Raw genomic sequence first — 25,837 nt, forward strand, 5'->3', positions numbered from 1 at the left:
CCAGAGGACCTAACTCTGTTTAGCCCCATTCATTTCCATGGTACCTTTTCTTTAAGTGATTGTCATTGTTCATTCTCTGGCTTACCACAAACGTTGAACTTTGTATGTGTTTTTCTTTCAATTCGATACTATCCTTGACTTCCTATGTTAGCCATTGACTGTTTAACCCTTTTCTAGAATCCTCCTTCCCCGTTGATATATTTGATTATTGTGATTCATGAATACTTTCTTAAATGTCTGCCATTGCTGATCAATCATCTTTTCTGCGGAACACATTTCCAGTGCACTTGAGCTAACCTTACCCTCATTCCTTGCTAAATTTTAATCTGGGTAACAACATAATTCTTTCCAATCCAATTGGCTCAGTGGTAAGCAAAGCTGCCTCATAGTGCCAGGGACCTGGTTCGATACCACTCTTGAGAAGCTGCCTGTGTGGAGTTTGCACATTCTCCTTGTGTTCTCCGTGTGTCTGCGTGATTTTCTTTGCGGTGCTCTAGTTTCCACCCACAGTCCAAAGATGTACAGGTTAGTTGGATTAGCCATGCTAAATTGCTTGTAGTATCCATGGATATGCAGACTAGGCGGATTAGCCATGGGAAATGCATGGTTACAGGTACAGAATAAGAGGGGTGGGTCTAGCTGGGATGTTATTTGGAGAGTCAGTGTGGACTTGCTGGGCCGTATAGCCTCTTTCTGCACTATAGGAATTCTGTGATTTTCTGATATTTATTCAAGACTGAGATGAAGAAAAATTTCAACTTGTAAAGAACATTCCAAAATATCTTGGGAATTCCCTACTTGATAGAATCATGGATTCTCAACAATCTAGTAATTCTGTCGTCTCATCCCCCACCCCCCCCCCCCCCCAGTCGAAGCAAAGTGCTCAAAGACACAGTGTAGTTTTACTTGCTTCATGATTAAATTAGATTAGATTCCCTACAGTGTGGAAACAGGCCCTTCGGCCCAACGAGTCCACAACGACCCTCAAAGAGCAAGCCACCCAGACCCATTCCCCTACATTTACCCCTGACTAATGCACCTAACACTATGGCCAATTCAACTGACCTGCACATCTTGGACTGTGGGGGGGAAACCGGAGCACCCGGAGGAAACCCACCCAGAAACAGGGAGAATATGCAAACTCCACAAACAGTTGCCCGAGGCGGGAATTGAACCCAGGTCCCTAGTGCTGTGAGGCAGCAAATCTACCAACTGAGCCGCCTTTATTCCAGGCCCTGGAGGAAGAGAGAATGATCGTCTGTGTGCACAGGGATATGAGTTCACAGTCTTCTCTAGAACAGCAGTTTCTCAATTAGCTATATGGTCATTTTACAGGGAGGAGCATCCAGATAAGGCAACATGCATATTGATTGGGTGACCGTTACAATCAGCAAGTGTCAATACTAAAGATTAAGCCATCTGTTGTTACACAATGAAAAACTGGCTTCATGTAATGAATACTGTTTACTTTGTTAAACTGACCTCACCTTCTGAATGCTACCTCATCTTGTTAAATAGCTGTACATAATGAATGCTTTTCCACCTTGTTACCCATGCCTTAGCACCCCATTGTTAACTGCAAGTTCTTATCTGATCTGAGTCATGCTAAGTTGAACCTCTTATTTCACAAAACTCAGAACTTAACTCTTTCCCTGTCTGCTTATACCCGATACACACTCTCAGTTCATGATAAGGGTTGATGGATTCTGGGGCATTATTGACTACAGGGATAATATGACTAGCTAGAGTTGATGTAAAAAATAAACCATAATCATGTTAAAGGTTAGAAGAGGCTCAAAGTTCTAAAGTTCCAATTTATGTTAATATATAAAGATTTATATTGAATCATTTTGGAAAGTGTATAAATTCCATAGCTTAGTGGTAATGGGCCTACAGTATGACATTGCTCCTAATTTACCCCTGCTTGGCACCAAATGAACAATTTTGCTTAGAAGAATGTACTTTAAAAGTGAAACAGTTTTACATTGATGTAATAATTGGTACTAGCTTGAGGTGATCATCTTTGGATGAGTCTTAGGCAAAAGTGAGCACTGCAGATACTGGAGATCAGAGTCTAGATTAGAGTGGTGCTGGAAAAGCACAGCAGGTCACACACCATCTGAGGAGCAGGAGAATCGACATTTCGGGCAAAAGCCCTTAGTCAGGAATGAAGGCAGGGAGCCTCTGGGGTGGAGAATATTGTCAAGGCTTAAAGCAGTAAGCGTAAACAATCATACAATAGAATATAGCAGGTGATTTTACAAAACTGACCTTGATTCTGAACAAATCTTCAACCTTTTACAGTATTGTATATGGCTCAGAAGTGTTTCAAATTGGATTACCAGTGGGATCCACAGAATTTACAGGAATATGAGCAAATTCAAAAATAGCATCATGTGTGGAGATACTTGTTGTATTTGTAGACAATTATCACTCTGCCACTGTTGTCCCTGAGTCCATTTTCTTCTTGAGATTTATGCAATGAATGAAGCAAACAATCATTATTTATACAGTCTGCTGGTTAAGAGGGATCAAAACACTAACAGTATTTGCCCACAGTGTAGTCTCCTGTACTTTAGGGAAATAAAAAGCAGACTGGATGACTACATTCTGTCCACAGACATGAGCCTGAGTTTCCTGTTGCCTACCACTTCAACTCATCATCATGTGTACAGGCTAACGTCTCTGTCTTAGGTTTCCTATGGTACTCCAGTGAAGTTTAGCACAAGCTGGAAGAATAACACCTCAATTTTCACTTTGTGCCTGCAGCCTTATGGACTGAATATGAAGTTCAATAAATTTAGGGCCTCAACACCACCTCCCATGTCCTTACCCAAACCCTCTCATTAGATGGGCTGGTATCATAAACAACCCATGGCCCCCATTCTTCCATTCCTTTGTCTTTTTCTCTCTTTCTCTACCTATTGTTTAATCTCTGCCCTTCACCCCACCCCATCTTCAGGATATATACCAAACTTTTTTCTAGTTACTATCCGTTTTGGAGAAGGGTTACTGAACCGGAAATGTTATCTCTGCCTTTTCTCCTGATGTTGAGTTTTTTTTCCCAGTAACTTCTGTTTTTGTCTCTGATATCTACCACCTGTAGTTCTTTTTTTCTTTCTCAATTCAGGCTAATGTGTTACCTCACACAACATGGGCCTGTATTTCCTGTGAAAACCTCTGTGGTACCTTATTGCACTTGAATTTCCAGAAGTATTTGATATGTCCAGAGGCTCCCTTTGATGGACAGAAATAGAACATCGAACATAGAACATGACAGTGCAGTACAGGCTCTTTAGCCCTCGATGTTGCACTGACCTGTGGAACCAGTCTGAAGCCTATCAATCTGACACTGTTCTGCTTTTATCCATATGTTTATCCAATGACCATTTAAATGCCCTTAAAGTTGGCAGGTCTACTACTGTTGCAGGCAGTGCATTCCACACTCCTGCTACTCTTTGAGTAGAGAAATTATCTCTGACATCTGTCCTATTTCTGTCATCCCTCAATTTAAATCTATCATGCTAGCCATCACCATCTGAGGAAAAAGACTCTCACTGTCCATCCTATTGAAACCTTTGGTTATCTTAATTAAGTCACCTCTCAACCTTCTTCTTCTCTCTAATGAAAACAGCCTCAAGTCCCTCAGCCTTTCCTCATAAGACCTTCCCTCCATCCCAGTCAACATCCTATTAAATCTCCTCTGAATCATTTCCAAAGCTTCCACATCCTTCCTATAATGCTGACACTAGAACTGTATGCAATACTCTTAAGTGCGGCCTCACCAGAGTTTTATACAACTTTTTATGACCTTGTGGGTCCAAATCTCAATCCCTCTACAAATAAAAGCTAACACACCATATGCCTTCTTAACAACCCTATCAACCTGGGTGGCAATTTTTAGGGATCTATTTACATAGACAGTGAGGTCTCTCTGCTCATCCACACTTCCAAGAATCTCACCGTTAGCCCAGTACTCTTTATTCCTGTTGCTCCTTCCAAAGTGAATCACCTCACGCTTTTCTGCATTAAACTCCATTTGCCACCTCCCAGCCCAACTCTGCAGCTTGTCTATGTCCCTCTGTAACCTGCAACATCCTTTAGTACTATCCTCAACTCCACCAACCTTAGTGTCACCCTCAAATTTACTAACCCATCTTTCTACGCCCTCATCTAGATAATTTATAAAAATGACAAACAGCAGTGGGCCCAAAACAAATCCTTGTGGTACACCACTAGTAACTGAACTGCAGGACGAACGTTTCCCATCAACCACCATCCTTTGTCTTCTTTCAGCGAGCCAATTTCTGATCTAAACTGCTAAATCACCCTTAATCCCATGCCTCTGTATTTTGTTGCTCTAATCAATTTTCAAAATGTTCGCTTTTTTTTAATAGCTCCAGAGTTGTTCCCACTCATTGGTCCGATATTGTCAATACAATAAATTCAATCTCAATTGAGTTTTAGTATCCTGGGCATAATTTAAATTAATTGATTAAATTTGAATTATTGTCAAAATCAAAATTCAGGTATCCATTTAATAGTCTTTTGCTACACTTGTCTATTTTGGAACAGCCCGTCTCTTATTGTGGGTGTATTTAAAATTTACTTTAAAATTCAGAAGACACTTTCTATCTTAAAGTGAACATACACTCTTTTGACTTGGTAACAATATCCATAAATCCTATCTTTTATAATCACGTCCAACAATTTACCCACAACCGAAGTCAGACTCAAGTCTAGTTCCTCAGTTCTTCCTTACAATCCTTCTTAAATAAAGCTATGACATTAGCCATCCTCCAGTCATCAGGCAACTCCACCATAGTTATAGATGATGCAAATATTTCTGCAAGGGCTCTTGCAATTTCCTCCCTTACTTTCCACAACATTCTGGGATTCGTTAGATTAGATTCTCTACAGTATGGAATCAGGCGTTTTGGCCCAAGAAGTCCACACCGACCTTCTGAAGAGATCCTGTCCAAACCGAGTTTCAGGAAATGAGGGGTGACTGAGTTTAGCAAGAGAGATCAAGGTGAAACTTGCCTTGTGGGCCCATCCGTTTCACTCAACCAACACTCAGACGATCGCGTATTCAGTCCACCTGGAAGCTCCGGGTAGGTTGGACTCCCACTGCTGCCACCATAAGTTGGGTTCTTTACCCGAGGTTTCACACATGAGATGCCATTCGCACACACCAACCTCTGCAAACCGTTATAGTTTATTTATGTTTGTACAAGCTAGGTGACCCCTTTGACCCTCTTCACAGACATGCGAAGTAGAGACAAAGAGGCCCCGAACAAAGTAAACATCTCCCTTTTATACAGGTCACTTGGTCATGCTCACAGATACTCTGGCCACTCCCTCACTGTCTCATGCCATTCCTGACAACCCCCAGCCACTCCCTCACAGTCACATGTTTCCCCAGATACAATGGTAGGATGAGATCATCCTCTGAGATCATGTAAATGCCCTAATTTTGGGGAATCATTATGCAGACGATTCCCCAAGACAATGCAGGTGCGACATACCGAGTTTTGGGGGATAGCTATGAAAACATCTCTGAATGGAAGGCACTGAATGACAGTTTAATTTGATAATAGTAAGGGAGTAGTATAAAATGATTGTCTAAATGGAGTGGGAATCACTGGCATTCCTGCATGAATTTCGTCCCTGCCCACTACCAGAATGTTCAGTCAGTGCAGTTTAATCCTTTAATATTACATTAATGTCCAGAGAGATATTCCAATTTAATCTTTGAACATTGCACTATTACTTATAGATAATAATGTTAAAATGGAAAATGTTAAAAAATATATATCAGACATCAAACTTAAATAAAATAACCACTTCACTGATTAACTGAAATAAAAATGACACTTCTTCAATAAATTTCTTGAAGTAAAAGATTTTCTGCAGTGCCGACCAGGTGTTGAACTCCCCAAAATGAAAACGCAACTTCTTTTTGTTAATTTTAAAAAAAAACCTTTTAAAATGCATCTGGATGGGTATGTGAATTGGAAGGGTTTAGAGGGATATCGGCCAAGTGCTGGCAAATGTGACTATATTAGGTTGGGATATCTGGCTGGCATGGACGAGTTGGACTGAGGGTCTGTTTCCATGCTGTGCATCTCTTTGACTCTAACTCCTGAATTTAGAATAAAAACCTCCATAGAAATGGTGCAATTATAGATCTTGATCAGATCCTATCGAGAGTATCATATCCAGTTCTGAGGGCTAAATCAGCAGATCCCGATACTAGGGCATAGAACATAATTATGAAGAAGGATTGCTTAAACCTGTACTGCTGCCTCACAGTGCCAGTGACCCAGGTTTGATTCCACCCTTGAGCAACTGTCTCTATGGAGTTTGACTATTCTTCCCGTGTCTGCACGTCCTCTGGTTTCCTCTCACAGTCCAAATGTGTGCAGGTTAAGTGGATTGACAAAGCTAAATTGCCTGTAGTATCTAAGGATGAACAGGCTATGTGGATTACCAGTGGGATATGTAGGGTGTTAGAGTTGTCTGGGTGGGATTCTCTTCCGAAAGCCAATGTAGATTTGGTGGGCCAAATGGCCTACTTCCATCCTGTAGGAATTCTATGATTCACTGACATTGGATATTGGGTCAATTGAAATTTATGTTTGAGATCAACAAATAGTTATTATGATGTCATTATTGTGTACTTTACACATTGGTGTTTCAGAATTCACCAATTTAAATCAATCTATTGACTTTAGGTCTAGTCCATTATATGGAGCTAAAAGGATACAACAGCTTACATGTCAGTGGAAGCGCAAAATGACTGCAGAATTGTGACTTAGAATTATAGAATCCCTGCCTTGCAGATAAAGGCCATTTAGAGTCATAGAGTCATAGAGATGTACAACACGGAAACAGATCTTTCGTCCAACTCGTCCATGCTGACCAGATATCCCAACCCAATCTAGTCCCACTTGCCAGCACCCGGCCCATATTCCTCCAAACCCTTCCTATTCATACACCCATCCAAATGCCTTTTAAATGTTGCAATTGTACTAGCCTCCAACACTTCCTCTGGCAGCTCATTCCATACACGTATCACCCTTTGCGTGAAAAAGTTGCCCCTTACGTGTCTTTTATATCTTTCCTCTCTCACCCTAAACCTATGCCCTCTAATTCTGGACTCCCCCCACCCCAGGGAAAAGACTTTGTCTATTTATCCTATCCATTCCCCTCATGATTTTATAAACCTGAAAGTCGTCCAAATTTTTATTAAATTTCACTATATGCCATGGTGGCATTTGAACCCATAGTCCCTGAATCTTACCCTAGGGTTCTGGATTATTAGTCCAATGATATGGCTATTATGCCACTGCTTCACCTGATATGGGATCTATAAATGTCCACATGCAAGGACAAACAGGATCTCAGTTTAATGTTTCGTTTTAAAATGACATCTTTGACAGTGTAGCATTGCTGCAGCACAACATTGATTTGTCAGCCCAGATTTATTCTCAAGCACAGTTCTAGAGTCTCTAGAATGTCACAAATGCATAATCTTCTCACTTGAGGGGAATGTCCAACCTATTGTGCTATAGCTGACACAAAGAATTAGTTTGACTCTTTAAACCCTGAGCAAAAACTAATGTGTTGAAATAAAGAGATACTTATTCAGTAATTTATTTACTCAAATCTATCAGAGAATTTAAATTTCTGTTATGGGTAGGAGACAATACAGTATTTCGTTAACAAACTTGACAACAACTCTTGACAGCGACTTGTGAACAAGTCTGAAATCTAGCTATTGTAGCATGAACTTAGAGAAATTTATTTGCACATTCAATAAAAATGTTTTTAAATATGCTTAAAAAAGGATGTGGTTTTCTCTTCCTTTTCATTATGACTTCTTTTGACATCTTGCTTAGCCAATGCAAAGAGTAGGCAGTTCAAGGGCTCTTTTGATCTGATATCTCCCATTAGGAATTAAATAGTGGCTTTTGCTCCTTATCTGGAAGATCTTTGGCATAATTTTAGCCCTCCCTACAAGAAATTGATTTGATCAAACCACCAACAAAAAAACACACAGAATGCAAGTGCCCTTTTTTTTACAAAATTCATTACTTTACATAAAAATTAAATGTCCTAGTAAAGTATATTTCAACTCATTGTAAACCCATAATACAAAAAGTCACCTTCAGATTATATTTGTAATAAAACTTCAGAGCTATTTTTACCTATAACCCAGCTCGTAGTACTAACTAGAATGGGAATACAATTTGGCCCACCACGTCCATACAGAACCCACACAGACATGGAGAGAACATGCAAACTGTACACGCACAAAGTTGCTTGAGGCTCGAATCAAATCTGGGTCTTTGAAGCTGTGAGGCAGCAATGCTAAAACCACCATGTCACTGTGCCATGTTAACTTGCGGGAGCAGTGAGCACAGGAGAGGCTAGGTGGAACCTCCAATCAATGATCTCTCTCTTTCTGTCTATTACTCGACTTCCTGCAAGTATCGATTCTTCCCTCCTATCCTGTTGCTCTTCCAGAGTTACAATCGTGATTGGAGAGCAGAAAGGGAGGGAGAGCACACATAATTCATGGTTACGGAGCACTTATTCTGGTGGGTCTTGCAGTCACCATTGCAGAAAACCACTAGCTGTGCTATTATGATGTAAGATGTATGTTTTTATATATTTTTCATATCATTTATTTCAGGGTTTGGTTTTTGTGTGTATTTTGCAGAAGTCAAGTAGCATCTGAGTTTTTGGTCTATGTATATACAGGGGCTTAAGATGAACTTTTCTGGCTTTCTAGGGCCATTTTGTTTTTAAAACATATGATAAAGTGGTAAGAAGAACTTACTTGCATTTGGAGAGATTTACAAGCAGATAGCATAAATGTTAAAGAGCATTAGGCTGCTTTTAGTTAGAAAGATTAGGGTTTGAATTTTCTTTTGTTTCAGTGGAAAGTAACTTCCTGTAGCTAGGAAACCCTTTGGTTTCAGTTTCCAGATATCCAGGTTGAAGTTGGATGCGTGATTTTCCTGAAGTGAGGAATTAATTCAGTAAAGTTAGGAATAGCTTACCTCTGCCATGTATTCTTTGAAACTTCCAGACCAGAAGTGTTTGGGTTAAACTCTGAAGAGATTATTTGAAGCTAAGAATTGTTGTTTGCCTTTTGTGCCCTCAACATTTGAATTTTAAAAGCCAATGGAAGAGCACCTAAAAATTAATGAAGTCAAAACTGTGTAAGATCATCTTTTCATACGTAAATAAGGAGAAAGAGGCCCAAGCCTCCTCTTATTCTCGAGAATAAGGCTGGATAAATATAGAGTAAGGAATTAGGGAATGGCAGAGGAGTTGAATAAACACTTTACATCAGTCTTTAAATTGGAAAACACTTATTCAAAAATACCGAAAATACTAAATAGTCAAGGGGGAGAGGAGGAAGGAAATAAATACAATAATTATCGCGAGAGGAAAAAAAGTACTAGGGAAACTAATGGGACTAAAAGGCAATAAGATCCCGAGACTTGGCAGGTTGCATCCTCAGATTTTAAAAGAAGATAATGGATACACTGGTAGGAATCCTCACTTGTTTCGGCAGCACGAATACTAAAATGTGAAGGCTGGCATGGCCCCTGTGCAAAGATGACATGCAAGTTCATGAAATGTTCCATATTTTAAAAAATAATGTAATCTTCCTAGGGTATCCTTAGGTTTGGAAAAGTCCAGATGATTAGAAAACAGCCAATTTATTCAACACCTTTATTCAAAAATGAAGGGAGATAATGAGATGGTAACTATAGGACAGGTTAACATCTGTCATTGGAAAAAGTTTAAATTCTGTTATAGAGGATGGAATAGTAGAGAATTTAGAAGTATGTAATGGTATTGAGCAGACTTGGCATGGTTTCATGAAGGGGCAGTAGTGCCAGTCAAGTTTTTTAGAGCTCTTTGAAGAGGAAACAAGTGCATTAGATTAAGGGAATCAGTAGGTGTAGTATACAGAGGAACCTTGATTATCCGAATTTCGGATTATCCGAAGAAAATCTCAAGGTCTTGATAGAAACATTACATCAAAGAAGTGTTTCCAATACTGATCACGTCTTTTGTTTACAATGATTAATAATGAACCTGGCTTACTGAAATGCTGCCGAGAACAGTGCTGGACATGGATGGGAGCCCGGCCCAAATCACTGACCACCCGTGCTCATTCGCTCGTGCTCTCTCTCTCTCTCTCTCTTCTCCCACTTTCCCTGGAACTCTACACAGTTGTGTGCTCTAAACCCCTCTTCCACAGATAATCTCTCCAACATTGTTCTGTACAATGCAAAGGTGGAACTTGTCAAAAAGTTGCAGTAAAAAGTTGTGTGTACCTGCGTATATGTGTGTGCTATTTTGAGACTCCACCCACCCCTCCCCCACCGCAAAAGGCAGCAGAATCTTGCTGTTGGTATCGTCTGGCTGACCAGGAAGGGGGAGGGAGGGAGCTGACGGGGGGGGGGGGGGGCACGGGGAGCAGGGTGGTCAGGTTGGACGTGGGCAGGGGGTGCGGGCGCAGACTGGTTTGTGGGGCAGCCGGGGTGGGGGGGAATGTTGCGGACTGGGTTGGGGGCCAGACAGGGGCAGAGGCTCACACACAGTGTGCTGCTGCCTAGTCTCCTGAGCCGAGAGCAGACGGGGTTGGAGGGGGAAGGACAGCATGGGAGGCTTCAGCAATGCTGCAGGTCCCTTTACACACAAGTGTGCATCTGCTCAGAAGCAAACCCTGAGACAGAGAGAGGGAGCAAAGCAAGCCGAGCAAGAAAAAGGAAACGTCAGAAAATTCCAAGCCCCAGAGGAGAGGAATTGAATCAGTTAATGAATAATCAATTATCCGAATGAAATACTGCCCACCTATCTTGTCTGGATAATCGAGGTTCCTCTGTATATGGATTTCCAAAAGGTATTCGCCATCCTACCATGTGTAAGGCTACTTAATCTTAGCAGAACAAAGAGACCTTGAAGTGCAGGTTTACAGCTCCTTGAAAGTGGAGTCGCAGGTAGATAGGATAGTGAAGAAGGCGTTTGGTATGCTTTCCTTTGCTGGTCAGAGTATTGAGTACAGGAGTTGGGAGGTCATGTTGCATCTGTAACAGGATATTGGTTAGGCCACTGTTGGAATATTGCGTGCAATTCTGGTCTCCTTCCTATCGAAAAGATGTTGTGAAACTTGAAAGGGTTCAGAAAAGATTTACAAGGATGTTGCCAGGGTTGGAGGATTTGAGCTATAGGGAGAGGCTGAACAGGCTGGGGCTGTTTTCCCTGGAGCGTCGGAGGCTGAGGCGTGACCTTATAGAGGTTTACAAAATTGAGGAGCATGGATAGGATAAATAGACAAAATCTTTTCCCTGGGGTCGGGGATTCCAGAATTAGAGGGCATAGGTTTAGGGTGAGAGGGGAAAGATATAAAAGAGACCTAAGGGGCAACTTTTTCATGCAGAGGGTGGTTAGGTGTATAGAATGAGCTGCCAGACGAAGTGGTGGAGGCTGGTACAATTGCAACATTTAAGAGGCATTTGGATGGGTATACGAATAGGAAGGGTTTGGAGGAATATGGGCCGGATGCTGGCAGGTGGGACTAGATTGGGTTGGGATATCTGGTCGGCATGGACGGGTTGGACCGAAGGGTCTGTTCCCATGCTGTACATCTCTATGACTTTAAGTGCCCAAATATTGGAGGAAGTATATCAGCATGCGTAGTGTATTGGCTATTAATTAGAAGACAGAATTGAGAATAAAGGGGCATTTTCAGGGTGGCAATATGAAACTCATGGGTGCCATAGGGATCAGTGTTGGGGCACAATTATTTACAATCTGTCTTAGTGGCTTGGGTGATAGAAGTGAATGCACTAGAAAATTTGAAGTAATGCACTTTGGCAAGAAGAATACCAAAGCTATTATTATTTAAATAGAAATAGTCTGTAGAAAACTGCAGCACAGATCAATTTTGTGGATCCTAGTTCATCCAAGTTCAGCAGTAAATCGGCAAATTTAATAGAATAATGGCCTTTAATTCAAAGGGAGCAGAGTTTAAAAATGAGAAAATCATTCTAAAACTATAAAAGTGACTGGACAGAACACAGCTGAAGAACTTTGAAGAGTGTTGGGACTCTCGTATAAGCAAAGATAGACTGATATAGGAAGCCGTCCAGAGAAGTTTCAATAGGTAATTCTGATATGAAGGGATTTTCTCATGAGGTTGGACCTGTACTCCATGAACTTTGGAAGAATGAGAGTTGATTTGTAAAGGGCTTGACAGGGTCCATGCTGAGAAGTTGTTACCCATCAAGATAAGGCGAAGGTTTAGGCAGAAAATTAAGCTATTTGGCCCACCGAGTCTGCTCTGCCGTTTGATCATGGCTGAAGTATTTCTCAACTCCATACTCCTGCCTTCTATCCATAACCTTTGATCCCCTTTTGAATCAAGACCCAGTCTATTTCAGGTTTAAGTACACTTAATGACTTGTCCTCCACAGCCATCTCTGGCAGTAACTTCCATAGATTCCTTCACCCTTCAGATCATTCTGGTGAACCTTCTTTAGACCCCCCTCTAACAGCACCACATCTTTCCTTAGATATAGAGCCCAAAACTGATCCCAATATTCCAAATGTGGTCTGACCAGCAGTACATTCCTAGAATACATCTTGCATTCTAGCCCTCTTGAAATGGATGCAAACATAACAACTGCCAAGTGAACCTGCATGTTACCTTTAATTAAGTGAATTCTGAACTAAGATGCCGAAGACCCTTTATGTTTTAGATTTCTGAAGCTGTTCCCCATGTGGAAAATAGTTTATACATCTTTTCTTCCTACCAAAGTGCATAACCTCACACTGTCCCACATTTGTATTCCATCTGCCACTTCTTTGCCCATTTTCCTAGTTTATCCAAGTCCTTCTGCAGCCTCCTCATCTCCTGAACACTGCTTGTACCTCTATCTATCTTTGTGTCATCCACAGGCCTAGATACAATGCCCTCACTTTCTTTGAACAGATCAGACAAAGTATAATGTCAGTAGTTGTAGTCTCAGCACTGACCCCTGCTGAATTGCACTAGTCATCAGCTGCTGTCCAGGTAAAAACCACTTTATCGCCACTCTTTGCCTTTGAATCAGCCCAGTACCTTGTCCCTAAAGTCTTGGACTCTTGTAGAAAAAACTGGGACTAGTTAGCATAATCTCTGAATAAGATGTTGCCCATTTAAAACACAGATGCAGGGAGAATATTCTCTATATCCTAAGAGAATACTCAAACTATGGGATTTTTAATAAATGATTTTCCGATTGATATAAATATTTTTATAGGTAGAAAGGCCATAAAGCAGAGGAGTAAAAATTAGGCCATTCAGCCCATTGGGTCTGCTTTGCCATTCAAGCATGGCTGATAAGTTTCTCAACCTCCTTCTCCCATGTTCTCCCCGTACCCCTTGATCTCCTCGACAATCAAGAATCCATCCATGCCAGTCTTAAATATACTCAATGACCTGGCCTCCACAGCCTTCTGTGGCAATGAATTCCATAGATTCACCATTGTCTGGCTGAAGAAGTTTCTCCTTCTCTCAGTTCTAAAAGGTCTTCCCTTTACTCTAAGGCTGTGCCCTTAGGTCCTAGTCTCTCCTACCAATGGAAACCTCTTCCCAACATGTACGCTGTCCAGGCCATTCACTATTCTGTAAATTTCAATTAGATTCTGGCTATCCAAGATGGTGGTTGGGAAAAATTTTCAGTTGTAACCGGCTACTCCAAAACAATGGCACTTTTAAAAGGGAGAGGAACAAATAAAGACAGCACATAAAGGGTGGGGGTTGGATCCAGGGAAATAGTGAGGAAAGAGATCAATCTGAGACTTGTACAGTTGAGAACAAAGGCGAGTCAAACAGTCAGAGCAGGCAGGGACATAGTGGAGAACAAGGTAGGACTGATAAATTCAACTGCATTTATTTCAATGCAAGCAGCCTAACAGGGAATTCCGATAAACTCAGGGTAAGTTTAGGAACACGGGATTGAGATATCGTAGTAATTACAGAAACATGGCTCAGGGATGGACAGGACTGACAGCTTAATGTTCCAGGATACAAATGCGACAGGAAGGACCGAAATAGACGCAAGAGAGGAGGGGGAGTGCCGTTTTTGATAAGGGATAGCATTACAGCATTACTGAGGGAGGATTTTCCCAGAAATACATCCAGGGAAGTTTTTGGGTGGAACTGAGAAATAAGAAAGGGATGATCACTTTATTGGGATTGTATTTTAGACCCCCTAATAGTCAGTGGGAAATTGAGGAACAAATTTGTAAGGAGATTTCAGTTATCTGTAGGACTAATAGGTGCTTAAGGAAGGGGAATTGAACTTTCCAAACATAGACTGGGACTGCCATAGTGTTAAGGGTTTAGACGGAGAGGAATTTGTTAAGTGTGTAAAAGAAAATTTTCTGATTCAGAAAGTGGATATACCTACTAGAGAAGGTGCAAAACCTGACCTACTCTTGGGAAGTAAGACAGGGCAGGTGACTGAGATGTCAGTGGGGGAGCACTTTGGGGCCAACGGCCATAATTCTGTTAGTTTTAAAATAGTGATGAAAAAGGACAGACCAGCTCTAAAAGACCAATTTTTGATGGTATTAGGCAAGAACTTTGAAAAGCTGACTGGCAGCAGCTGTTTGCAGGTAAAGGGACGGCTAGAAAATGGGAAGCCTTCAGAAATGAGATAATGAGAGTCCAGAGACAGTATATTCCTGTTAGGGTGAAAGGAAAGGCTGGTAGGTATACGGAATACTGGATGACTAAAGAAATTGAGGGTTTAGTTTAGAAAAAAAAGGAAGCGTTTGTTAGGTATAGACAGGAGAGATCGAGTGAATCCTTAGAGTATAAAGGCATAGGATATACTGAAGAGGGAAGTCAGGAGGGCGAAAAGTGGACATGAGATAGCTTTGGCAAATAGGGTTAGTGAGAATCCAAAGAGATTTACAAATACATTGAGTACAATAGGGTAACCAGGGAGAGAATAGGGCCCCTCAAAGATCAGCAAGGCAGCCTTTGTGTGGAGTTGCAGGAGATGGTGGAGATACCAAACGAGTGGAGTCATAGAGATGTACAGCATGGAAGCAGACCCTTCGGTCCAACCTGTCCATGCTGACCAGATATCCCAACCCAATCTATTCACACCTGCCAGCACCCGGCCCATATCCCTCCAAACCCTTCCTATTCATAGGTCTCTTTTATATCTTTCCCCTCTCACCCTAAACCTATGCCCTCGAGTTCTGGACTCCCCGACCCCAGGGAAAAGACTTTGTCTATTTATCCTATCCATGCCCCTCATAATTTTGTAAACCTCTATAAGGTCACCCCTCAGCCTCCGACGCTCCAGGGAAAACAGCCCCAGCCTGTTCAGCCTCTCCCTATAGCTCAAATCCTCCAACCCTGGCAACATCCTTGTAGATCTTTTCTGAACCCTTTCAAGTTTCACAACATCTTTCTGATAGGAAGGAGACCAGAATTGCATGCAATATTCCAACAGTGGCCTAACCAATGTCCTGTACAGCCGCAACAAGATCTCCCAACTCCTGTACTCAATACTCTGACCAATAAAGGAAAGCATACCAAATCCCTTCTTCACTATCCTATCTACCTGCGACTCCATTTTCAAAGAGCTATGAACCTGCACTCCAAGGTCTCTTTGTTCAGCAACACTCCCTAGGACCTTACCATTAAGTGTATAAGTCCTGCTAAGATTTGCTTTCCCAAAATCCAGCACCTCGCATTTATCTGAATTAAACTCCATCTGCCACTTCTCAGCCCATTGGCAGATCTGGTCCAGGTCCTGTTGTAACCTGAGGTAATCTTCTTTGCTGTCCACTACACCTCCAATTTTGTTGCCATCTGCAAACTTACTAACTGTACCTCTTATGCTCGCATCCAAATCATTTATGTAAATGACAAAAAGTAGAGGACCCATTACCGGTCCTCGTGACACTCCACTGGTCACAGGCCTCCAGTCGGAAAAACAATCCTCCACCACCACCCTCTGTCTTCTACCTTTGAGCCAGTTCTGTATCCAAATGGCTAATTCTCCCTGTATTCCATGAGATCTAACCTTGCTAATCAGTCTCCCATAGGGAACCTTGTCGAACGCCTTACTGAAGTCCATAAAGATCACATCTACTACTCTGCACTCATCAATCCTCTTTGTTATCTCTTCAAAAAACTCAATCAAGTTTGTGAGACATGATTTCCCACGCACAAAGCCATGTTGACTATCCCGAATCAGTCCTTGCCTTTCCAAATACATGAACATCCTGTCCCTCAGGATTCCCTCCATCAACTTGCCCACCACCGAGGTCAGGCTCACCGGTCTATAGTTCCCTGGCTTGTCTTTACTGCCCCTCTTAAACAGTGGCTCCACGTTAGCCAACCTCCAGTCTTCCGACACCTCACCTGTGACTATTGATGATACAAATATCTCAGCAAGAGGCCCAGCAATCACTTCTCTGGCTTCCCATAGAGTTCTCGGGTACACCTGATCAGGTCCTGGGGATTTATCCACCTTTACCTGTTTCAAGACATCCAGCACTTGCTCCTGTGTAATCTGGACATTTTGCAAGATGTCACTATCTATTTCCCTGCAGTCTATATCTTCCATATCACTTTCCACAGTAAATACTGATGCAAAATATTCATTTAGTATGTTTTGCAAAAATGAGATAATGAGAGTCCTGTTATGGTGAAAGGAAAGTCTGGTAGGTATAGGGAATGCTGGATGACTAAAGAAATTGAGAATATAAAGAATGTTCCAGGATACAAATGCAGTGGGAAGGACAGAAAAGGAGGCAAAAGAGGAAGAGGAGTGGTGTTTTTGATAAGGGATAGCATTACAGCTGTACTTAGGGAGGATATACCAGGAAACACATCCAGGAAAGTTATTTGGGTAGAACTGAGAAATAAGAAACGGATGATCACCTCATTTGGATTGTATTACAGAACCCCTAATAGTCAGCGGGAAATATATATTCCTGTTAGGGTGAAAGGAAAGGCTGGTAGGTATAGGGAATGCTGGATGACTAAAGAAATTGAGGGTTTGGTTAAGATAAAGAAGGAAGCATATGTCAGGTATAGACAGGATAGATCGAGTGAATCCTTAAGATATAAAGGCAGTAGGGGTATACTTAATAGGGAAATCAGGAGGGCAAAATGGGAACATGAGATAGCTTTAGCAAATAGAGTTAAGGAGAATTCAAAGGGTTTTTACAAATACCTTGATGTCAAAAGGGTAACTATGGAGAGAATAGGGCCCCTCAAAGATCAGCAAGCCAACCTTTGTGTGGAGCCTCAGGAGATATTACATGAGTATTTTGCATCAGTGTTTACTGTGGAAAAGGACATGGGAGATATAGAATACAGAAAAAATAAATGGTGTCATGTTGAAAAATGTCCTTATTACAGAGGAGGAAGTGCTGGACATCTTGAAATGCATAAAAATGGATACATTCCTAGGACCAGATCAGGTGTACCCCAGAACTCTGTGGGAAGCTAGGGAAGTGATTGCTGGGCCTCTTGCTGAGCTATTTGTATCATCGATAGTCGCAAGTGAGGTGCCGGAAGACAGGAGTTTGGCTAACATGGTACCACGATTTAAGAAGGGTGGTAAGGATAAGCCAGGAACTATAGATTGGTGAGCCTGATGTTGGTGGTGGGCAAGTTATTGGAGGGAGTCCTGAGGGACTGGATGTACATGTATTTGGAAACACAAGGACTGATTCGGGATAGTCAACATGGCTTTGTGCATGGGAAATTATGTCTCACGAACTTGATTGAGCTTTTTGAAGAAGTAACAAAGAGGATTGATGAGGGCAGAGCCGTGGATGTGATCTATATGGACTTCAGTAAGGTGTTCGCGAAGGTTCCCTGTGAGAGACTGGTTAGGGAGGTTAGATCTCATGGAATACAGGGAGAACTTGTCATTTGGATACAGAACTGGCTCAAAGATAGAAGACAGGTGAAGGGTTGTTTTTCAGACTGGAGGCCTGTGACCAGTGGAGTGCGACAAGGATCAGTGCTGAATCGAATACTTTTCATCAGTTATGTAAATGATTTGGATGTGAGCATGAGAGATATAGTTCGTAAGTTTGCAGATGACACCAAAATTGGAGGTGTAGTGGACAGCGAATAAGGTTACCTCCAGATTACAGTGGGATCTTGATCAGATGGGCCAATGGGCTGAGGAGAGACAGATGGAGATTAATTTAGATAAATGTGAGGTGCTACATTTTAGAAAGGCAGGTCAGGGCAGGACCTGTGCACTGAATGGTAAGGTCCTCGGGAGTGTTGCTGACAAAGAGACCTTGGAGTGCAGGTTCATAGCTCCTCGAACATAGAGTCGCGGGTGGATGTGGTAGTGAAGAAGGCATTTAGTATCCTTTCCTTTGTGTGTCAAAGTATTGAGTGCAGGAGTTGGGAGGTGATGTTGAGACTGTACAGGACATTGGTTAGGCCACTTTTGGAATATTGTGTGCCATTCTGGTCTCCTTCCTATCGGAAGGATGTTGTGAAACTTGAAAGGGTTCAGAAAAGATTTACAAGCATGTTGCCAGGATTGGAGGATTTGAGCTATCGGGAGAGGTTGAATAGGCTGGGGCTGTTTTCCCTGGAGTGCAGAGGCTGAGGGGTGACCTTATAAAACCATGAGGGGCATGGATAGGGTAAATAGAGAAAGTGTCTTCCTTGGAGTGGGGGAGGCCAGAACTAGAGGGCATAGGTTTAGTGTGAGAGGGGAAAAGATATAAAAGAGACCTCAAGGGCAACTTTTTCACAGAGAGGATGGTGCATGTGTGGAATGGGCTGCCAGAGGAAGTGGTGGAGGCTGGTACAATTGTAACATTTAAAAGGCATCTGGATGGATATGTGAATAGGAAGGGTTTGGATGGACATCGGGCGGGTGTTGGCAGGTGGGACTAGATTGGTTTGGGATATCTGGTCAGCATGGACGAGTTGGACCAAAGGGTCTGTTTCCGTGCTGTACATCTGTACATATGGCTCTGAGATCCCCCCTCATCCTTCTCAACTCCATCGAGCATACATCCAGATTCCTCAGACATTCCTTATATGTTAAGCCTTTCATTCCTGGGACTATTTTCGTGAACCTCTTCTGAACACGCTCCAGGGCAGTACAGCCTTCCTGATCAGAAATTCTATAGGGTATTAGCAGGTAGGAAAAGAGTCAAGTTCTGACTTGTGTCAAACAAAAGGTTCAGCTGAGCATGACTCAGATCGGATGAGATCTTGCAGTTAACAATGGAGTGCTGGAAGCATGGGTCCTGGGTTAACAAGTTGGAAAAGCATTTATTATGTAGAGCCATTTAACAATATTGGAAGTATTCCGTATGTCAGATCTGTTAAACAAGATGAAAAGTAATCATTATGTGAAGCCAGTTAAGGTTAAGAACATTCTTTGTGTCAGAGCAGATGGGTTAATCTTTGTTATTGACACTCGTTGATTGCAACAGGCATCCAACAATATGTATTTTGCCTTATCTGGATGATCCTCCCTGCAAATTGTCTATAGAATTCATTAGAAAACTGTTGTTCAAGAGAGAGGACCGAGAACTCATGTCTCTGTGCAGATTGGCGATCGTTTTCTCTCCCTCCAGGGCTCAGAATAAAGATGAAGGAGGTAAAACTCTACTGTTTCTCAGAGCATTTTGCTTCGACTGATATGGGCACAGAGAAACCGGATGACACTAAAATATGGGGCACAAAACTGCACGCAGTACTTCAAATGTGGTCTGACCAGACCCTTATAGTGCCTCAGGAGTATATCCCTGCTATTATATTCAAGTCCTCTCAAAAGAGATGCCATAATTGCATTTGCCTTCCTAACTACTGACTCAACCTGCAAGTTGAACTTGACAGAATTTGCACTTCCAACTTCTGAATTTTCTCCCCATTTCAAAAATAGTCCATGCCTCTGTTCTTCCTACCAAAGTGCATGACTTCACACTTTCCCACGTTATACTCCATCTGCCATTTCTTTGCCCACTCTCCTAACCTGTCCAAATCCTTCTGCGGCCTCCTCGCCTCCTCAATGCTACCTGTCCCTCCACCTATCTTTGTATTGTCTGCGGACTTAGCCAGAATGCCCTCAGTTCCTTTATCTTGATTGTTAATGTTTTAAGTGAAAAATTGTGGTCCCAACTGTGAGCCTTGCAGAACACCACCTGTCACCAGCTGCCAACCTGAGAAGGCCCCTTTTGTCCCCACTCTCTACCTTCTGCCAGACAGCCAATACTAAGTAGTCTCCTGTGTAGAACCTTGTCAGAGGCCTTCTTGAGGTTCAGGTAGATAACATTCATTGGCTCTCCTTGGTCTCACCTAAAAGAATTCTAGCAGATTTGTCAGGCATGACATCCCCTGGATGAAACCACGCTGATTTTTGCCCTATTTTACCATACGTTTCCAAGTATTCAGAAATCTCATCCTTCACAATGGATTCCAGTATTTTACCCACAACCAAGGTTTGGCTAATCGATCTGTAATTTTCTGTCTTTTGCCTTCTCCCTTTTTAAACAGGGATGTGACATTAGCAATTTTCCAGTCCTTCAGGACCCTCCCTGACTCTGGTAATTCCTGAAAGATCACCACCAGTGCCTCCACTATTACTTTAGCTGTCTCCCTTAGAATTCCGACATGTGGTCTATCTGGTCCAGGTGATTTATCCACCTTCAGGCCGTTCAGTTTTTCGAACAGAAAAATTGTTTGCGTTTATAAAATATTTTTCACAACATGCTGGATGACCCAAAGCACTTCATGGGTAGTGAAATAATTTTGTAGTGCAGTCAGTGTTGTATTTGTTTTATTTAATGATGCTATGTAATATTGCGCACATGTATTTTGCTCAACTGTTTCATTGCCAGAGTCCTACAAGGACATAGATAAGTAGGAAAAAGACTAGGCCATTCAGTCCTTACAGCTTGCTTCACCATTCTGTAAGATCATTGCTGATCTGTGCCCTAACCCCATATACCTACATTGGGCCCATATCCTTTGATATCCTTGCTTGATTGAAAATAATTGCCTTTTTTAGATTTAAACTCACAAATTGAATTAGCATCGACCAGTGTTTGGGGAAGAGAATTCTAAATCTGTACTGCTTTGTGTGAAGATGTTGTTTCTAACACCTCTCTTGAATGGCCTGGCCCTAATTCTGAGACTGGTTCTAGTCTTCGACCAGCGGAAATAGTTTATCTTTATGTACTCTGTCTTTTCCTTTTAATACCCTGAAAACCTCAATTAGATCATTCCTTAACCATCTAAATTCTAGAGAACAAAGGCCTAAGTTGTCACGTCTCCCCTCATAACTTAACCCCAGAAGTCTAGGTATCATCCTTGTAAACCTGCATAGAACTCCCACCAGTGCCAAATATCCTTTCTAAGGTGTCATGCCAGATCGGCTCTCAGTACTCTAAGTGGGGCCTAACTAGGATTTTGTATAACTGCAGCATTGCGTCTGCATCCTTGTAGTCCAGCCTTTTAGATATGAAAGACATTCTGTTAGCTTTCTTGATTATTTTCTGTATCTGTTAATGGCATTTTAAACAGCTATGCACTTGAACCATCAAATCATATTGGACCTCCATTATATTAAACTTTTGTGCCTTCTTAAACAAAAATACCCTTTTTCTTCTTCCTTTTCCAGTCTGAGATAGATAACCTCACACTTGCTTTCATTAAAATCCATTTGCCATTGCTTTGCCTAATTCACCTAATTTATCAAGATCCTGTTGAAACTTTATTCTGTTGTCAACATTACCTCTAATGTTGCCCAATTTTGCCTTCAGCAAGGACCCATGGTGTCAGAGGCAAGGAACTAGCATGGATAGAAGCTTTGCTGTCTGACAGAAAACACAGAGTGAGGACAAAAGGGTCCTTCTCAGGATGGCAGCCGCTGACAAGTGGTGTTCCGTAAGACTATATTGGGACCACAATGTCTTCAGCCAGAGAGTGGTGAATCTATGGAATTCATTGCCACAGAATGCTGTGGAGGCCAGGTCATTGAGTATACTTAAGAATGAGATAAATAGGTTCTTGAGTATCAAGGGGATCAAGGGTTACAGGAAGAAAGTGGTATCAGCCGTGCTTGAATGGCAGCACAGACTCAATGGGCTGAATGGCCAGTTTCTGTTCCTTTGTCTTATGGTCTGGGAGGCCCAGTAGCAAATGCTGATGCATTCAGCCTCCTCCTTCTGGAAGAAACACTGCTGGTGCTCCTGCCACTCGAAGAATCCGTAATGATTTTCACTTTTCATTTCCAGTCACAGCTGACAATGTCAGACTTTGGACGCAGAAAGATTTGGTTCTGGCAAAACTGAAACAGTTGGTTGTGATGGAGCAAACCGAAGTCCTGTCACAATCAGAATTTTGGACTGAGAGAGACAAGATCACATTAGAGGATGGCATATTAGGGTGAAACAGTATCAGGAACACCAATGCAGACACAAGACTCCGCGAAGCGAAAGAGACAGTTTACTTCAGGGGATGAAGTTTCTTGTCGGGACCAAGAGAGTGGCCCTGCATAGATAAGAGACAGACATAGTTGACGTAAAGTCAGGTCCAGGTTTAAAGTTCAGGTAGGTGCGACATTCCTGAACAAGCATGTGGACGAGATGAATGCTGCAAACTCTCAAATGGTGCAGAAGCAAAATGTGCCCAGCTCCTCAACAGCCTTTTTGACTGTTCTAGAACCCGTGGATTCCTCCTCCCTGATCAGCTTTGTAGATATTTCCAAGTTTGAGATGGACGTGCCGAATGTCATCAAGTTGACATCTTTGCCGCCTGAAGAAGTGAATGAATTTCTTCAGAGACACTCTGGGTGCAAGAGGCAAGATACTATGTGTTACATGCCCCCCCTGCCGTGTCAGAGGCGGAGTTGGAGGAACCTGACTCCATGCTAAAATGGCCCAGGAGGAGTACAGGAAAAACAACTGACCTATGTCCTCAAACTCAGATGGAAGAATGTAGTGATTGTATCAAGGTCAGCCAGGTGGACCTCGTTTAATAGGTGTTCCCTCAATGGACCAGTTTTCCAGCCCTGATTAGGATCCCCTCGCTGACGGATAAGACCAATCATGTCCTCTCCCAACTCTATTTTGATTAGTCTCCTCCTCCTCTCCCTACAACCCCCAATTTCACTTTCTGACTTAAACATTGCCCTTATCAAGCTTTCCTATTTGATGTTTCACTTGCCACGTGGGCATTTTCATGGTGGTGGAAAGTAAAATCTTTGCATAATGATGTTGTTTTTACTGTGGCACTGCACAAACATACACACAGCTGTAGGTGATTTGAGGAAATTTATAAGCACTACTGCCGGGTCCCCTTTTGGTGCAGTGGTAGTATGGGGGAATTTATTTAAAAAACTCAGCAATATCAGGGACTTTATTCACCGTTGGAGTCAGGTATGTCTTCGACAAAGAAAAGAACAGGAGTGTCAGACATCCTGTTTGCTCTGAGGAAGTTGGATCAGTGTCAAGGGCTCTCCACATGTAAATAAATGGTGACTTGGTGACTGGATACTGGCCTCTGTGGAATTATGTCTTTGTGAATTAAATATTCCAGGATACTTTTCTTTTAGAAGAAATAGACTAAATGAAAAAGGAGAAAAAGCATTGAAATGCAAGATGGAATCAAAATAATGAAGGGTAAGGGCCACAGCTCAGAAAATAAAACAAATACAATTTTGGATAAATTTTAAGAAAAAAACGAACATCAGAAAGCATTGCTATGGATTATTTATCGCAGAATTAATTTAAAACAATAGCTTGTCCAACAGGTTATCCATCGGCTACAGCATGGTCCACAATGGCTCCTTGGTGGCCTGATGAGCCTTACAAAAAAAATGTCAAGTACTTCTGGACAAGTTTTCAAGACATTGTTCCTCCACATCGAGGAAATTTCTCTTCTTTGCTGCTGATTGGTTCACAAGTGAGTGGGGGCAAGGTTCTGGCCATTGGAGTAGCGGTGAGTGTGTGGGGATCGGGAGTCATTCAGGTGGGCCATCAGTGAATGTTTCTTCCCCAGATACCTTAAGCAAAAACTAGCAAACCTCCTGGGCCTGAGTGAGTGATCTTCTTTCTTCCTTTGTGTGTCTGTGTCACTGACTAGGACAGGATTTATTGCCCATTGCAAATTGCTCAGACCCTAGCTCTGGAATGGCTCATCAGCATTGGAGTTTGACACAGTGTTTCATTGTTGGAAGATGAACAGGAGAGTATTTTGGCACTTTTCTTCATGACTGAACAGCCCTCTTCAGGATCCACTTTGGTCACCCAGCATGAGAAAGAAGGTTCAGAAAATGTGCCCTAAAAATAGTCTTCTATTACTGACCTGGCTGGGAAACTGCATCCAGCAGGCTCATCTATCTGCAATCTTTGAATCTAGAATATGTCTCAAAGCCCAGGTCCACCTTTTGCTCTCAGAAACAGCTGCTGCGTGTGTGGTTGGAGTTGCAACTCTTAGGATCAGGTTATTGAGCAAAGGTGCACAGAACCTGTGATCAATGAAACTGAATTTTCCAAGTGGGCAATCATATTTGTTAGCAAGTGATTGCTGATGAGAGCAATTTGCATGAGAGGGGCCAGTAGTTTTTGTGCTAGAGGAATTGCAGCATCAAGATGGAGTTATGGAGAAAAAAACCTTGCTGTCATCTTGTTGAATGACCAGAAGTCTTGAAGAACAAAATGGTCCAGTACAGATCCTACTTGTTATGTTTTTGTGTTCTAATCATTTTTTAAAAAGTCAGATTTATATGGATCATGACAAAAGTTACTTGTGAGCCACATGGACAATTTCACATGAACAGAGCATCGTATGATGATTAGATTGGATTAGATTACTTACACTGTGGAAACAGGCCCTTCGGTCCAACAAGTCCACACCGACCTGCCGAAGCGTAACTCCCCCAGACCCATTCCCCTACATTTACCCCTTCGTCTAAGACTACGGGCAATTTAGCATGGCCAATTCACCTAACCTGCACATTTTGTTTGGATTGTGGGAGGAAACCGGAGCATCCGGAGGAAACCCACGCAGACACGGGGAGAACGTGCAAACTCCACACAGAGTCGCCTGAGGCGGGAATTAAACCCGGGTCTCTGGCGCTGAGGCAGCATAGAGGAAGAAAATATTCAGTAGGCTAATCCCATCCAATGATTTTCCCTAGCTTATTTAATCCATCAAGTAACTTTTGTATCACCTCTAAAATATTTGTTTTGAAATGATTCAAGGGAATTTCTGATATATTACCACATCAGCCTCGTAGATGATTGCTGTTCATGAACTCTTTTTATATATGCTGCAGACTTAAGGAACCAAACTATAAACTGAAATTATTATTTTCTTATAACCCAAAATAAACAGCTGAAGGTGCTTTGTGATGTAACTGTCCCTTTTATGATGTCACAACAGATTTGTGGCTTTAATTTCCATTGGTGTTTGCTATTTTTTAGAAATACAATGCTTGGATTACTCATGCTTAGTTATGTGTGTTTTAGGAAACAACCAGTTACTGATTCCTGTGTAATTGGATAAAAACAATACTGTCGGACAATGGAGGATGAGAGCCCTGGACATGATGAGATGTACAGTAAAATTGCAAATAAATAGTGTTTTGTAAGCATGAACGTCTAAGAGGTTCTGAATTTATGTTGCCATGGTAGGAAGACTGATGAGTCCCCATGGTCTGATGGCCAACATCCTAGGGTCTTTAAAGGAAGTGGCAACAGAGATCGTAGATCCATCCCTGGATGTGGGAAAGGTTCC

The 25,837-nt window shown here is 42.0% G+C and overlaps 1 protein-coding gene and 1 pseudogene across 5 annotated transcripts in view; both read left to right on the forward strand.

Annotated features, from left to right (window-relative positions):
• The window catches only part of agtpbp1 (ATP/GTP binding carboxypeptidase 1), a 330,136-nt gene that overhangs the window by 59,284 nt on the left and 245,015 nt on the right, over positions 1 to 25,837 (forward strand). The gene's annotated exons all lie outside the window — the stretch shown is intronic.
• LOC148151915 (U6 spliceosomal RNA) lies at positions 9,581 to 9,671 on the forward strand (annotated as a pseudogene).

The sequence above is a fragment of the Chiloscyllium plagiosum genome, unplaced genomic scaffold (genome assembly GCF_037043375.1).
Source record: "Chiloscyllium plagiosum isolate Xiang-an unplaced genomic scaffold, Cpla_swu_hap1 HiC_scaffold_2, whole genome shotgun sequence".
Classification (NCBI taxonomy): domain Eukaryota; kingdom Metazoa; phylum Chordata; class Chondrichthyes; order Orectolobiformes; family Hemiscylliidae; genus Chiloscyllium; species Chiloscyllium plagiosum.